Source organism: Ictalurus punctatus, chromosome 21 (assembly GCF_001660625.3).
Source record: "Ictalurus punctatus breed USDA103 chromosome 21, Coco_2.0, whole genome shotgun sequence".
Lineage (NCBI taxonomy): Eukaryota > Metazoa > Chordata > Actinopteri > Siluriformes > Ictaluridae > Ictalurus > Ictalurus punctatus.
Genome location: NC_030436.2, coordinates 7646061 through 7663905, shown reverse-complemented (window position 1 = coordinate 7663905; position 17845 = coordinate 7646061). Strand labels below are relative to the sequence as shown.

At 41.2% G+C, this 17845-nt stretch overlaps 1 protein-coding gene across 2 annotated transcripts in view; it reads right to left on the bottom strand.

Annotated features, from left to right (window-relative positions):
- Positions 1-17845, bottom strand: part of LOC108254750 (filamin-B) — a 69338-nt gene that overhangs the window by 39703 nt on the left and 11790 nt on the right. The gene's annotated exons all lie outside the window — the stretch shown is intronic.

The window sequence follows — 17845 nt, the reverse complement described above, 5'->3', positions numbered from 1 at the left end:
ATAAAAATAAAAAATAAAAATAAAAAACCACCACACGTAAGCACACAGCGGCAACTCCGAAACCAGAGAAATGAATGGAATAACTTGTTTTGCAGCATTACAAGCGTCTTGTACAGTAAAGAAAGTACACAATGGTCTGACCAAGTCATTATTAGCCAGAGAGAATGAAACCATCCACTCAGTTGGATGGTTTCATAAATTTTACATTTATCATCAATTTTTAAACGCATAATTCAACTTAATTGCTCAAGTTCTTGAATTTAAATATTGCATAAAACATTTTAAATGTATTACTTTAGCTTTTTAAAAAAAAAAAAAATTAAAACAAATCACATTTTTAATCATTTTATTCTTTAGTCCCAGTGAAGTGCTTTGCAAGACGCCGCGTTACTCGGCGTGTTGACGTAATTTCCACTGAAACAACAAGTCAGGGCGGGACACATTGTGTGGCTCCTCCCCCTTTTTTTAAATAGCCAACGGCGACTTAATCAAGGTGGTTTTTATGTCCTGGAGGCAGGACACTTCAGATTGTTAAGAGCGTTTGATGGGACCGAAAGTGTGACTAGAAGCAGAAGTACAGTAAGATGTCAAAGTCGTTGAGCCATTTCTGTGCTAGAGAGACCGTATGTTTTGAATGCGTGCGTCTTCTAAACGGGAATTGAGTCAAATGTTATTGAGTACACTCGCTTATGCATGACCTTAAGGCTAACATTCATACTAAAATTCTGATTTCATGGGGATGTCTCCCTTAGCACATCAGTAAGTTAGATTATTCGGTAGCAGTTAGTGTAATAAGACGCACTGATTGACCAGGACTACACTTAACCCAAGTCAAGCTAAGACGAGGTCAAGGCCAAAGAGGTTAGACAATCCAAAACATGAAGAGTTTTACTAATGCATTTAAAAAGCACATTAGGCAGACAAATGCATCAGTTGGATGCAAGAAGCATTACAAACCACTGATTACTACAACGCAAAGAAATAGTCATTCAGAAGTAAACGTTTCTATCTCGGAGTTTATAGCACTTGAAAAACGAAAGAAAAACCACAGCTGTGATTTCAAAAGTCTTAAATTCTTGAGTCAAGATTGGTCGCAGTCCAGATTCACATTCCTGGAAATAAGGACTGATTCAAACACGTCTCATCTATTCTTGACTTAGAGCTGGATATTTAGAACCACCTTGATGAAACACTACAGTTAAAACGGCCACGCCTTAAAGTGCCACCCAGTCCACTGGCAAGAGCACGCACGTGTGCACAAGTGCACAACACCCTCTCTGTGTTGCATTATCAGCCATCTCTCTCAAATATCCTCTTAGCAGGCACCAAAAAAAAATGAGCAGTGGAACTGAACTTTAGCCCAGAGGAGAGGCAAGGAAGAGAGGCAGGGCAGTCACAGCTATGCAGCAACACACCAAGCCACTACCTGGGTTTTCATTATCATTATGGATCAAACAGCTGTGGGGGGTGACGAGACTTTATTTTGTAAGACGTGATGGGAAAAGAAGACAGGGTACCGCCCAAAAAAAACAAAAATAAATAAAGCCACCGTAGTGATTATATTGCCTGATGAAGGTCGGCGGATATAGAAATATAATACTAACGTTGTAATAAATTGCGAAACGATACATTTTTCTGAGATTACACACATGACTCAAGGCTAAGGAAGTAAAACTGGCTCTACTTCCTGGGTGGAAGGGATGGTGTTACTCTTGCCACTATCAATCACAGCGACACTAGCAGGGGCATTTCTACGATTTGAAAAGCTCAGGGACTGAGCCCCCCCCAAAAAAAAAACCCACCACAAAACAGGGGGGGGAGAAAAAAAAAAAAAAAAAAAAAAAAAAAAAAAAAAAAAAAAAAAAAAAGGGACATTAGTGAGCATCTGTGAGCTCGTGTGTGTGGAAGAGGACAGATTTGCTATACTGCCCTGTTCAAAAAGATTCAGCAGCTAACTTCACGTATCTCAGAGAGAAGATGTGTTCGTCTTCAGCCTCCGCAGGTTGGTAGCAGTCTTCTGCGAGCTGCTGGGAGGGAATTGGCAGGTGACTAAGTTTAGGGAGAAAACTAAAACTGGACTAGATAATATCCGGAGAAACTTGTGACCACCACAGTCGGTCCTGTACGACCGACCCACTGGCCCGAAGCGTTCGATTTACACGCCACATCACGTCCACACAGCCGTGCAAACAAGCAGTCCAACGCTTCCACTCGTCTGAAGAGCCAGCTTAAAACGTTCTGGCAAGTATTCAAAAGAACCATGCGGTGCCAGACAGGGGCCAAGACGGCCTCCGGGGCTCTGGATGCAGCCAAACATAATTCATTAGTGCTGGGTTCTACATCACACACAACCCCCCTGGCTCACCAGGGGTGCTTAATGGAATTTCCATCAGGAACTGCAGCATAGCAGCAGGAGAGCTCCGGCATGAAAACAAACCGTGACAAAAGTGCTTTCGCCAATTTAAATTGGTCAAGTTTCAGTAAAAAACTCGAAATAAAGCCTGGCCGAGGTAGTAAATCGAGACCGTGGAAAAGTGCTGACAATAGACTCGTCGTCATGAACATAGTTGCGTATGACCGTAGTATTAAAGTGCAACCCAAGGCTTTACTATGCAGAACAATTTATTTATTGTTTTTATTAGATGTCAGTTAAGCCACATTCCTGGCATTTCATGATCTGATAAAGCTCTTGCATTCGGTGTACATAACAGCGCAAGCGAGGTTCAATGAGGTTTCTCTTTCTCGGTTTCAGGTTTGCCTGATATGATCATATTGCATGGAAACATTTACAGAAACATCAACATGATACTGTAGCATGTGCTAATAAATACATAAAATTGAGGCTTTATACTCACTGTAGCAGTCATAATAGCCAATTTACTGCCCCCCCCTTCCCAGCAATACATATAGTAAGGGTGATTAAAATTGAGTTGCAGTGATTTACAACACACTTCCTAAGCATTCATCATCCTGTGATCACAGAGATCCCATACATCCATTAGCAAATACAAGATTCATCATGAGAACTCTATGAGCAATCATTTTCCAGGACATTTATGACTTAAGTGACAGCTGTTGCTTGCCACAACATTGTCTTTCAATGACTCGCATGTGCACAGTCCAAACATTAAAGTCAATAATACAATTCAAATGTGCTTTACTAAGTAAACGGCTCAACTCGGGCCCAATCATACCCAACTTTTGGCCTCCGAAATACCACTTGAGACCATTGTAAAAATGGCAACATGGAATATTTCAGAAGTACATTCCTTAAATCGAGCTGGAAATCCCGACTACTCAAAAGCCATTCTCTCTCAAAGGGTCAAAGTTAAGTAGACTGATTCTGATCTAGACAGTGATCAACTCCACCGGTCATATTTTTATATAGATACCAGGACTGAAGCTAAGGACGCTAAAGCATAGCTTGGACAGTGAAAATGTGGAAGAAAATCGGTAAGCAAGCAGTGGTGTAGTGGTTAGCACATGTGCCTCACAACTCCAGGGTTGGGGGATTGATTCCTGCACCCACAATACAAGAGTGGAGTTTGCAGATTCTTCCCGTACTTTGGGGGTCTCCTAAGAGTATGCCAGTTTCCTCACCCAGGCTGATCGGAATTTCCAAGTTGTCCGTAGTAGGGGAATGGGTTTGCGAGTGTGTGCCCTGCGAAGGCTGGCACCCTCTCTAGGGTGCCTCACACCACTGTGCCCAGAGTCTCCTGGGATAGGCTCCAGGCCCCCTAAGACCCAGTGTAGGATAAGCAGTACAGAAAAGCAAAGGCTCTTGCAGAAAAAAGGTGGATTGTTGAGTTCGAGAAGAACAGAAGTTCTTTAACACAGCCAATGATTAGTATCTTGGCATACAGCTGGCAAGGCTGGTGGCTCTGGAACAACATGTTCATGATTGAAGTAACTAAACAAGGACACAAAAAAACCCAAACACAACCCACCCACCACTTGAAAAGAACTCAACTCTGCTTCCTAGTGCCTGAATAGGTCAAGGGAGGTGTGGTGCATGTGCAAGGGTTACGATACTCAGGAGTGTGCCGAGCCCTTGTTTTCTATGCACCCACGCTGCAGTATTGATCTCTCCAAGGGAACAGGCACGGCTCAATATCAACTTAAAATGCTGCTTTCAGCTGAAGCATCACTATCTGAACCAGAACAGATAAATAAGCAGAACCTGAACACTTATCAGACCCCTCCTACCTTGCAACAAATGCAATCAAGTAAAGGATAGCTGTGGAAAAGTGTGTTGACTCATCTCTTATTTATATTATTTATTTTTATTTATATAAATATATATTTTAAGATGGTGGATGGAAGGAGAAATGAAACACTCCTTTTCATTAACGTGGGAGTGATGACCTACTAGGCACAGCTTCGTCTCCCGACACAATAAACCATTAGGATTCAAAGTCAATGGTTATATTGTAATAAAGCTCTCAAAACATAAGGCCATATAGTTTAATAATTGGTACTTAATTAGATTTGGCTTTAATTAGCTTAGTGTATTCTTCCACAGAAGTGTTTCCAAACAGAACAGGCCATGTGATTAACAAAAGGAAAGTCACTTGAAGATATCCTATGAATGGAACCAGTAGATCCACTAAACCTACAGAAGACAGTGTAAGAAACATGTTTACAGTGACTGGGGAAACAAATGTCTTCCCAGAGCATCACATTACCAACTGCTATTACAATGGTTTCCAATGATGGGTCTGGAGAACCCATAAGTGCCATTAAAAACACCAACACCACAGGGTTAATGATTTTCCTTTAAAACTTAGTTTAATAGTGAAAAATCACAGCCAACCATTATCCAAGTGGTTATATTTGTTAGAGTTATATTTATAAGCTGGTCTGACCAGGCTCTTGAATTGAATGTGCTTAAATCAAACAGAAAAAAGCTTTAAAAAAAAAAAAAAGAAAAAAAAAAAGAAGTAGCTATATAAATAACTGTCAACCTAGACCTAACGTGTTGTCAGTTCTTGAATACAAAGCTCTGGAGCTTCTAAATAGGCAAAATATTCTTCTACAAATTTAAATAATGTTGAAATGAATATGTACCGAGGGAGTTCACGTAGAAGAGATTTAACTAAAAATCTTAAACCCACAACCCTGTATACCTGATTCAGCATCTACAAGTAGAGTTGGGAGATATGGGGGAGAGTTGGGGGGACAAAACCAACATATTTAACTAACAAACTGCCAGTAAAACCAGTACTGCATTAAAACTAAAAATTAAAAACTGCTAAAACATTTGAGAATGCTTTTATTGAATTCAAAAATATAAATATGGGTAAAGCAGTATTACAACAACCATGTGTCAAAAAGGTCCATGATGGCCTAATTTATCACGTGGCGAGTTAAAGTCAGTATCTGTGAAACCACTAAACTATGACAAGTTGTGGATTGAGGGGGAAGAGAATATCAGCTTGTCAGATGTACTTAAAAATAAAATAAACAGACTTAAAATAGAAAAGAAGAAGAAAAAAAAAAAGGCCTACATTTAAATACTTAGATGAGGACTCATAAGGGAATTTCAAGTGTTTGGTTGCTATGGAGACAAAGCAAACTCCACAACAAAACTCCAGGTTTAGGGGAGGAGTGAAGCAGCAACTCTGACAATAACTCTTCTCAGAGTTGAGTCTCAGGACACCAAGGACATCGAAAGTCCTTCACAAGGGCCAAAAAATAAATAAATAACAGACAACTGTAGCAGAACTTGTATTGTTGACATGAATTCTGTCGAAAAATCAAGTGGGAAACTTTTGAAAGAACAAGGCATACAAGAAGCTACAGGTAATTTCAATACAGGTTTTTCCCACAAAGCTAACCAAGCGCCTGAGGACATTCCCGTAATGTTCAGAGGGTAAAGCAAAGATAAACAAACCTATTATAATCTCTATTCTCCCACAGAAACCAGTTCACTTTTTCTTTTGTCTCTCTCTAACAGTGTTGTGATGTAATCTACATATACATACCTTACTGGAGGGAGGAAGAGGAAAAAAAATAAATAAATAAAAATCCAACACAATAGATACCCTCACAGAATTTGAGATTGTTTTGATTGTTATAATGAGAACTGAATTGGTTTTAATGGAAACTGTAATGGTCCCTGTAGGTCTCTACTGGTATTCCGTTTCCTTCAATTGGAGTCATATCTAGCGTATACCATTAAGGACCAATAATGATTATGCTTAGCTGAAGGGTCATAATGGTATTTGTAGTGGAAACCATTAGAATTTCTGTGAACCTGCTAAAGAATCTGTCAAGATATTTCAGAAGTTATTCAACACATTAAAATTAAATTAACATCACTGTAATTGTTATTCAAAGCAATTTGGGACACCCCCCCATTTTATGATGTCGGAGTACACCTTACGTTACACAGCCCGACAGGAAATTTTCACCAAGACGTCAATACTATAAGAGCAAGTGAGGAGTTTGGCGTGAAAGCACAGAAGCAGCATTGAGATCAGGTGAGCCGTGCTTTGTTTTCCCCATCACAAGATCAAACGGCGAGACTGCTGCAAACACGTTGGGTCAGTTCATAACTGCGTGCTGAAGGAGTCAATTATCCACAACTATAAACCATTTCTGTGCTCTTACACTCACCGGCCACTTTAATAGGAACACCTGTAAATTTATGCAACTATCCAAAGCAGATAGACAGACATTCATATACAACATCAGAAAGGAGGAGGGAAAAATATATATGTGACCACAGTAACTGTTGCTGGTTTGAGAGACTCAGAAACATGAGTCTAGAGAAAGCACTAAACCCAAAAAACATCCAGTGAGCGAGTGGTAATGCCTTATTGGCCATGAGGTCAGAGGCCAGACTGATTTGAGCCGAAAGGAAGGCTACAGTAACTCCAAATGACTGCTCTATACAACCGTGGTGAGCAGAAAAGCATCTCAGGATGCACAACACGTCAAACCTTGAGGCAGATAAGCTACGACAGCAAAAGACCAGAAGATCATGTTGCATTCCTGCCAGCCAAGAACAGAAACTCGAGCCTACAGTGCATAGACTCACCGAACCCGGACAGCTGAAAGTCAGAAAGACAAATGAGACATTTGTGGTGTTTGCAGACCACGTCTTCCACAACATTAAACGCAACTATAGACGGATAAGTACGACATGGTTCGGTAATTTACAAAAATTGTAACTTGGCACACTGCTGCTGTATAAAAGGAATAAACCACTTCAGGACATGATGTCGGAACAGTGGTGACAGCTACACGCCATTAATTATTCGCCTCCAACAGCATGCCCCCAAGTCTTTGATTCCTTACAAGCACAATTACCAGAGAATATGCGTTTGTGAAAAACTACCTAGACTACATAGACAATTGATCCATTTCAGAGAACTAAATGGCTATACGATCAACGTTCAAGTTTTATGAAACAGCCTTTCGTACGATGCTTGAAAGATGAAGAAACAAAACGCAGGAATATCCACAAGAGCTCGAGCGTAGGGCACAGAACAACCGTCACTGCATGCCGTTGCTGCATCTAACGGCTGTGTTGTCAGACTTAAAGCAGTGGTGTAACATTCCTGTGGCAGTCACTGAGCTACAGGAAAAGCCATAACATAACCCACTGTTCTGTGGGTGAAAAGCACTAGAGGACACATCTCTTAGTGGTTAAGCTTTCGGGACTTTGTCTATAATATTGGCAGTTTAGAATCTGCTGCCTATGAAATAAGTGTTATGTTCGTAAAATTGTATTGGGGTTGTGCAATAACATGACACGAAGACAAAAACACTGAGCACCGCTCTGTAGAAAAGAACTGGAAATTATGCAATAGCATTAAGTCATACGAGTCCAGAGTAGGGAGTGCTCATGGGGATTTCTGGAGTTTGAAATGGTCAGAGCACGTTTGGTTTTTCTTTATAGTGATTTATTTTTCATACTTTATTAGCATATCAATTATTTTTGGTCAAATTTGGTTCAATTCCCGGTGATGGCCTCATGCTACCTACTGCCTTAATGGAATTTATGTAGCGTTTAAACATTAAAGAAGTGGAAAGAGTTGGCCGGTGTATAAACTCTACTAGGTATATAAACTAATGCTAAAATGCTATTAAGTCATTCTGACCCCAAGCCAGTTACTTTGCTGACCAAAAATTAGAATTTCTCCAAGCCAAGCTCTTCTAGTACAATACTGAAACGGTTTCATAAAATTAGTCGAGCAAACATCTGTGCAGAACCTCCTGAATCCAATCACGCATCCGAGTGAATCCAGCAGATTCTCTGGCGCGAGTGATGTTGGCATTGAGATATAAAGAAAACGCGAGGACAAAGACATTCAAGTCAGAAAATCTCTGCAGTAAAATGCTGCAGCTTCAGTGCGTCATCCCAAACTGACCAAAAATCAGTGCCTTCTGGTGCAAGTGTGGTCCTGGATGCACCTGGAAGTCATAAACAGGATGCAACAAAAACTACCAAGCATAAAACAAGAGAGAAAAATCACATAGCCAAGCAGGTTTGTAAAGACAATGCAGTGTCGGGCTAAAATATGAACTCCCTATAAAGTCATATGCAATTTAACACCGTTAACAAAATAAAAAGCAAATTGAACTTTAAAAACCAGATAATACACAAATATGTATCTGACCCGTCCTCTACTCTAAAGCAGAGCTGAGATTTTGCCTTCATTGCAGATCAGAAACATTTAGAAATTGTGACCAAGGCTGGAAACGTGCCAGTCACGTGACCATCACGAAGCCGGTAAGATGCTGAAACAGTGCCATGGACTGGGTGTTCTCCTGCCTCTTTAACCAGCCAAGACGAACTGGAATTTCAAGAACCTAATTGCAGGAGAGAGTCACACCACCCTCACAAATCCTGCCACCCTCAGGGGGTCAAAGCATTTTATTCCAAAAGTTCTCAGGAAAATTGAGTGTGTTCAAGGTGTGACTCCACAACCATCGAGTACTCAAAAACAGGTTTCACAACATACCTCAACTCATTGTAATAAAACAAGGACAGTTTTTGTTTTTTTGTCAGTAGCACAAATCTGACTATCAAAATCATGCTGTTTGGGGCTTGTTTCTTACCAACAACTCTGCATCTTTAGGGGTGGACTAATCAAATTCATAAGGCTTCACAACTGCGCAAGTAGAGACTCCAGTGTGTTACACTTAGTCCCACGTTTTCGGATTACCATCATTTCTGAAGTGTTAACGTAATGAAACGTACGGCCAAATGAGTAGCTAGTCAAGTGCATCAATACTGACCAACAGGAACAAAATGAGTAGCACGTCATGACTGTGCCCTTGACAATGATTTAATGTTCAGTACTTACATTACAAAGCATTAAGAGTGTCTTTATTTAATCCTAACGTGTTCAACCGTGAGCTATAGGATTTTGTGTGGGTTTATCGGGCTTTCCCCACACCTAAATTTAAAAAAAAAAAAAAAAGTTCAGATAAGCGGTCACCCTACTGTAGGGAGCGTGCAAGTTTGGATCCTGATGATGCCACAGCCATGAGGAGCAAAATTGGTTACACTCTGACAGGGAGGGATAGAAGGGCATCTTCTATTAATCAATCAGTGTGATTGATGGCATCTCCCATCAAATCACATGACTAGGCAATCATTGGAGTCCATGAACTTGTGTATGCTGAAGAGGGCAAATAGCACTTTTCTCAGTGTGATGCACTGAGACTCAGCAGTTTAAAAAAAAAAAAAGAAAAAGTGTGTTGGCTAGCTTCACGTGTCTCAGAGGGAGTACATAGTGGCCTTCATCCTGCCCCATAGGTAGGTGTAGTATGATGGGGAGAGCTGGCTGGTGGGTGAGAATTGAGGTGTGACCAAATTGTAGAGACAAATGAGGAGATTGTCAATGTGTGTAGTGCAGCAGGTGGTGGAATTTGAAATGAGTCTGGAACACCACCATAAGGCACATTATATCAAAAGAATAGATTTTGTGAAAGTCCATAAAGGAGGATGTTTTTTGTCTGATTTGTTAAACCTACTTATTCATTGGGCACCTAAGGGGGGGGGGGGGGGGGGGAATAATAAAATAAAAAAAATAATAAAAAATAAAAAAAAAAAAAGTTTGCACATGAAGTCTGCTCATCCTGAGCACTCGAGCTAGTGATTCGTCCATTCTAGTCTTGCTGTCGTGAATTCAGCTCCTTAATTAGAATTTGAAACGGCGCACAATTCAAACAGTAAAACTGCTTATTCCCTGTGGTTTCACACATTACCTCACCACTGATGTAATGAACCAACAGCTGCATGTTGCAGTCTGGGGGGGTGCATGAAGTGATCTGGCGTTATTCCGGAAAGTGTTACGATAGTCGATGCAAAACGCTTCAAACAACGAGCAAGGCAGTAATGCTCATCAATTAACTGGAGTTAGATCATCTAAACAGTTGATCTAGACAATAACGGAGGACAGCTGAATACAAGCAACTGCTAAAACTTGCTTCTCCTTAACCTCTGAGCGCTGAGACAGTGCTGCTCTCTAATTTGAAAGGTGCTGAGGAGTGAAGCCTGAAGCAAGATCTTTATAAGTCATCTCACAACCATGGAGTCAAACATACACACTGTATTCCCAGTTCTACAAACAACTGGCCACCAGCAACAGAATTAACATCAGCATCAGACTTAATGGGAACAAAGCCCAGAGTCTGGATGCATGACAAAGATGACGTGCCTCGTAGTGTCTGGTCCTAATGACATCAGCGGCCGTCGCCGTCTGGGACCGGGCACGTGGGCTTCTACCAAGTGGAGGGCATTCCTCCACCATGAGATCACCACAACCCCCTCGGACAGGAACCAATAAGAAATGGAGGAGAACAAATGCACCCCATCCCCAAACCCCCATTAACAGTCCAGTCAGGTCATGCGAAACAGTGGGGCTCCCTTCCCGCGAGCAAACACAAAACTACTGCAGCTTTCACCAAATGTTGCGTCCGTTTCATAATTATGTGCCTTGGAAGAAAAATAACAGTGATTTCAAGGTAGACGTTTCAGCAGGAACCAATTAAACAGGGGAAGAGAAGGGGAAAGAAAAAAAAAATAAATATATTTTTTTTTTTTAAAAGGCCTGTACTTAAAACTCACATTAGATAAATAAATTGGCACACACTCAAGAGCATGCAGTGACCCTTTATTATATTAAAACAGCTTCCCCTTGGAGATTTCTCGTTAACAACAAAAGGGTACTGTAATTTATGCGGTCTACTTTAATAAACACCCGAAGCAGAACAACAGTTAAGTGAAGAGTTCTGGGCAAATCTGAAGGGAAAACATGAAAAATAAGCTAGTTTGTTCTTGTTTGGGCTTCAATTTAAAGGGGAAAAGAACAAAAGAAAAAGGCTATTTAAAACAATCCAGAGGACCAAACTGGTACATTTTATATAAACCCGTTTCACTGGTCAATGCCGGTGGTCATCGAGACACTTGGGTGGATTACAATTACACACCATTATCTGTATCTGGTTTGCATAAGCCCAGATGGAAAAAGTAATGGCTCGGTTGTCATATGGAGTCCTTGAGTGCTACTTAAGCACTGAAAAGGCTTCAATTATAAGCTATTACACTAAAGCATTTCCTTCTGATTACCCTAAACATGCAACATGAAACTTTTACGATTATTTATTTATTTTTTTAAATGCAGATAAAAGTGCCAAATTAGATGACGTGAATTTAACTGGAGCAGACTGGTTAGATAAGTACTACTCAGACAGGAGAAGATTGCTGTTCTTCCTTGAAGATTGCTGTCTGTTAAGTAATGAGTACGTCTGTAGTAATTATGATCCTTTAGCACAGGGTAAGTGCTCTTGGTACGATTCAAATGAGAAGTTTCACAACTTCACAGATTTAGAGGAGACTAGCGTCCCAGAGACACTGCGGGAATAAGTTATCCCAAATTTGGCTTTAGAAGTGGCAACTGATGCTCGCAGCTCCTCGAGTGAGCAAGCAAAATGCTAGCTAGACCCCCAAACCCCCCCCAGATCCTCCACAACGCTGCTGCCAGGCTTGTACCCCCAGCTTCCTCTCGGGCACGGTTGAGAATTTCTCCCACACAGAACACACGCATGCATATTCATGAAAAACTGAAGCCTTTCATCAATGCTGGAGGGGATATCTGGGGTCCCATTCCTTTCAAACCCCCACCCTCCTTTTATTAAAGCATGCACTTATTCTAAGGCAATGACTTCACTCTGCTAAAGGAAGTGCATAACATGTTCCCAGTTAAACAGCAGGAGGACACCATATGGTTTACACAGTTATGGCATCTCCGTTACAATTCCATCAAAGAGGAAAAGGACTAATAGGGAACATAGACACTGGGTTTACATGGACAGGCATTTGCGTCATGCCGAATCTTTTACCAGGACATCTAAAAATTGATGGGCATTCATAGTTATAGGTGAGATCACTTTAAAAAAAAAACCCACACACACAAACCACACTCGGGCCTGTGCTGTTCTTGGAAAATAAACAGCATCCGCATTGTGTCATGAAGAGTAACTTAAAGTAGATTTACTTCCACCATCAGGTTTTTTTGTTAAATGACGTGCTTATCCATTTATAACTGTCGAACAGCCACAAGACAAGTTTAGTTCTAGTCATCACTTGCATTACAGCGATCTTTCCCTTAACAGCTTCTTGACACTGAAGACTCCTTCCATAAACGTCAAATGAAAAGGCTTCCTTACAAGAGCTCCACCTTATCAAAAAGTTATATTTTTAGTTGTTAATGAGCACTGTTATTTTTAGAACTGGATTGTATAGACCTACTGCTGTAGAAAATTAACTATAACCCCTTCTGACCACACAGACCTGAGGATTCGAGATAACTGGTAATAAAATAGATAAAAGATTCATTCAAGAAGGGTACTACAGTAGTCATTTTAGATTCCGTTCAAATGTGTATACCAAGACATTTGCAGAATTTTTGACCCCTAGGCATGTGGGTGAAGGACAAATCGAGCGATCTTGACTGCTTCCAGTGACGGCAGCCAGGGATCACGGACAGCTGCTTAAGCTGGGCGCAGATCCAGAGATGTGCGCTGGCTGTAATCTTCGTTGCTTGCATTTCTCATGATTATAACCACTCAAACACATTGGCTTCTATAAACATAAGGTATTATGTGCTGATTGTAGAACAGATCTGTTGAAATAACGACAGGGCTAAACAGGCATCTGTAATCCTGGAGAAATCCCACCCTCCTGCACTGTATTAGCTTTCAAACACAGAGCTAATAAAGCTGACAAACTGGGTCAACTGCGTTAGGTAAAGGATGGAACGGCGGCACAAGAGAGCTTTGGGAGCAAAATTCGATATCTAGAGTCGAGTACGAGCAAGGAATAAATGTATCACACGTATGCGGAGTCCCAAAATCACTTCTAGTAACAGCAGCTGGGAAGGTTTTGTTTATTTAACCACCTTCAATGAACAATTTAAATGGGACAATCCTGGGAAAAAGTGCTATACAGCATGGTTTTAAAGACTGCGATTATACTTTTAACATGTACATTTTATTTCCTTCTACCACTAATCTAATTAGCCCTCACCACAGCCTCGGTACTTAAATACACGACTTATTAAAATACAGCCTCCATTTAAAGTTTAATAACACTTAAGAAGCCCATCAGCTGAGACAGTGTTCTTACACTTGGCACTATAAACATCACTATTCATTCATAGGGATTCATCACCAAGTCATCGACACTTTCAGTTAATGATGTGCTATATGTCTAATATGCGAGATGAGGTTCGGCTAGGCTAATGTTCACAAAAACAACTGTATGAAAGAGGCAAGTACAAGAAGCTATTCAGGAGGAGTTTCATGGAAAAGAACATCCAAAGTACAGCTGCAATCAAAATTATTCAACCCCCAGTGCAAATCAGGTTTGTCAAAGCGGAGCCGTTTGCAACGAACAAACCAAACATGGAAGGCAAGAAGGAGTGATTGAACTATCAGGAAATCCTAGGAGAAGACGTCATGAGGAAGCTGAAGTTTGGGCGGCATTGGACTTTCCAACAGGACAATGATCCAAAGCATACGTCAAATTCCACCAAGGCTTGGTTGCAAAAGAAGTCCTAGAAGATTCTACAGGGCCATCACGGTCACCTGACTTGAACCCCATAGAAAATCTCTAGAGATTTGAAGACTACAGCATGCAAACCAACGAGTAGTACTGAACTGCAGGCCATTGCTCATGAGGGATGGGATAAGATTCCTCAGGAAGCTGGTGTCTGGCTATGCAGCTCATTTGCAGCAGGTCATAACAGCAAAAGAGTGCTCTACTAAGTACTAAAGATGCTTCCCATGAAGGGGTTGGATAATTTTGAAACTGGAGAATTCATAAGCTGCATTTTCAGTTGAATTTCAGGAAACCACTTGAAGCATTAGTGGTGTTTAACTACTTCAATCGCTTTTGATTAATGATATGTTTGCTGCAAACAGCTGAAAGTCTGTACATTTTAACAATAAACCTGATTTGCAACGGGGGTTGAATCATTTTGATTACAACTGTACATTAGAGGCATTGCAAAGAAGGAGAGGGAAAAACACTTCAAGCTGCATCTCAGGTTTCCAGGTCTCTAAGGCAGACACAGTACTCCTGTGTAGAGCATTGTGCGAGCTCAGAGACCTAGCATTGTGGCAGTACAAGGAGGACAAAAGTCCGAAATAGGGTAGAAAGCTGCAGAGTTCTCAATGACGTTCCAAGAAAGAAGTCTCTGAACAAGTCTTTGTCTAATAAGCTGGACTGTCATTTTTAAAAAAGGTACAAAAGAAAAAAGAAAAAAAAAAGCCATAATCGAGCAACTAGACCAAGAGAAACACACAATGGGAAACTAGCAGTAAATCAGAAAATGATCAGATGAGCCGCACGTTTTCACACGTCCAGCTTGGGGACTTAACCTGGGCTTGAATAGTATTCTGTTTCAAAACCGAACCGAAAAGCCAAGTTTTAACTTCAACACTGTACTAGATGCCTATTTCAGCATCTTGTTGATGCAGGTGCGTCAACCAATACATTACACCCAGATTTTGCTCCTGTCTTACAGTACAATTGATCTGGAACAGATGGGATCCCAAAGCTTTTCAGAGAACATGTCAGAAATATTTATAAATTATGTTGCATCACATTCAATAAATGAGCAGCAATACTTAATTCTGATTCGATCATTGTTAATTTAATATTCACAACGAAGTAACATCTACAGTATTAAATGTCTTGTTGCTATAACTCATGGTCTCCTATATTTGTTTCCTCTTTATGTGAGATAATGGCCATGATCAGCAATCTGGCCATTATGCAGGCGCATGTCTGAAACTCTTTCTACTGCTGCTGTTAAAGGAAGATTTAAAAAAGGGGGGGGGCCTTAATTCATTCATGTTTGATGCTTGACACTTGAGTTTATAAAATCAAGTGGATGTTTGGGGGGGGACAAGACCACTATTCTGAGTTCCTACAAACCCAACCGACCCACCAAAATAAATGTCCACATTCCTGTCTCCCATTCTGTGACTTTACAGCAGTGGTCACTAACCCTGTTCATGGAGATCTTTAGCTCCAACCATAATCGTGCCCACCTGTCCACCAATCGCTGCCTTAAGAAGTTCTTAAATCAAATAAAAACCATGAGTGTTTGATTCTGGGTTGGAAATGAAACCTGCAGGAAGGCAGAGCTCAAGAAAGAGGGTTAGTGACCACTGATCTACAGTCTTGTGAGCGTCAAGTCCGAAGAGACCAAAAGTTTCGGAAATACTCTGAAATACCGTGCCACGGTTTCCTTTATCCAGTTTGATATGAACATAAACCGAGGTTCTTGATCTGTATGGGCATGATGCTACGCATCGCCGTGCTGCCACATGATTGACTGGTTAATTTAATGAACGAGGTGGTGTGTACAGGTGTTCTTGAAGTTGAGAGACAAATTAACTCGTAACAAAAGATTGCCATTTTAGTTTCCCAGTTTATTAAAATGGTTTCCAATTACGGTCCAATAATGACCACCATACACTGCATGCAAAATATTAATAGCACTAAATCTTTCATTTCATACTGGTGTACTGTGAACAATGATTCGATCGCAAATGCTGACTTTTTTTTTTTTTTTAAAGAAATGCAACATTCACCACCAAACTGAAGATAGCCAGTAGCAGTACGTTTCATTTTCAAACTGGAAGTGCACACAGAAGAGGTACAGTATGTAGAAGTCAAACAAGCAGGCCTACTTAAAACATCTAAAGCTATTAAGACCAGACAAAAATGCTCCGCAAGTCTCATTCTGCCGTGACAATTACACATGGGGGGGGTTTAAAAGACGCGAGAACAAAGGATGTGATCTTTTGTTGAACTTCAACGTTTAAACTTGCCTTCTTGATCAATTTTAAAAAATGCTTTGAGGACCCTTCAGACTGTACATCTGATGTCATACTGGTGGGACTTGCCAAAATAAATAAAACAGGGGGCAGGGAATCAGTGTATAACTACTTGCAAATCTCAAAAGTTACAGCCTTATGACAAATAGAGCTGAAACTCACACGGCAAGAGACTATTACCATCTCCTCGATCGTGCCAAATAGAGAGATCATGTTTCTATGGGTTCCTTTGTTTGCACTTTTTACTTGTTCTCATAAAAATTCCCCAGCGCTCCTTAATCTGTCAGACATGTCTGAGCCGTACCTCAAACAGCCAGTGGTACCTTTCAGTGGGCAATACAAGCTTTGCTACAGTTTCTAAATAAGCATTGGCTTCAAAACAAAAAAGGTGGAGTCTGAACAATTTGAAAGAATTCATTTGGATATTCCTCCTCAAACCTGCTGGTCAAAAGTCCATTTCAGATCCCGCCACTGTCCATTTGAAAGTCATGAAAAGCCTGAACTAATCCACGCAGCGCTGCGGATCGTAAAAGCTCGGAGAACGTTCAGGTGCGCGGACAAGTCGGATATGCTTTTGATTATCGGAGGCCTTCAGAGCAAAAACATTTGAAACATTTGCGCCCTGCAGCTTAAACACGTTCGGGGAGCGCGGTACGGTTGTGTAAGCACTAGGCAGGGATGAGGTCATCGAACGCAACGCTTTCAAGCACAGGCTTAAAACAGATGGCATGTCATGAGAAGGTAAAACATTAACTTTAATCTTACACCGACACGCTGCACGGGTCTAAAGAGCAGCGTGACCTATTGCTTTTTCCGAGCTGGTGAAAGAATGCCCGAGGAGCCATGCCGCAGTCCTTAAATCGTCTGACGCGAGACGACGTCTGCAATTCATCTGCAACTCTGAAGCATTATATTATATATTACATTGAACACTGAAGTGACTTGCAAGGAATTGCTCGGAGAAAAGATCAGTGTTCGAGTTTCATAAATTAACCGGTAACTAGCTCTCCTATAAATTAAACAGGCGTTCTGTGGGTCCGGGCAGGCCTAAACATTAGCTCACCCGTGTGATGTCAGCGAGATTGAGGGCAGGAGTTTCCTGTGCCTGTGGCAAAGACCCAGGCTTTTCAAAAGGTCAGCACTGTGCTCCAAACGACACAACGTGGCCTTTGGTTCCCCTGCCGACAGGGTAGGCATTTCCTGCACTGACCTAGGAACGCTGTTCTTTATTAGTTGGGTTCACCACCCCAGGAGACCATGACCAAAGGGGGAAACACTTTCTGCCTGCCAAGTCTGGCATATGCAGTCAACTTTAGGTAATGGAAGAGGCTCAGAAAAGCAAACAAAGGCACCAGATGACTGAAAGGTAAAATGGTGACTGGGGCCAAACGTGAAACTGACTGCTTCCAATGTGAACTGCTGGTAGGGTTCGCGAGGAACCTGGTTCACCTGCGTACACGTGCTGGCACTTTCACAC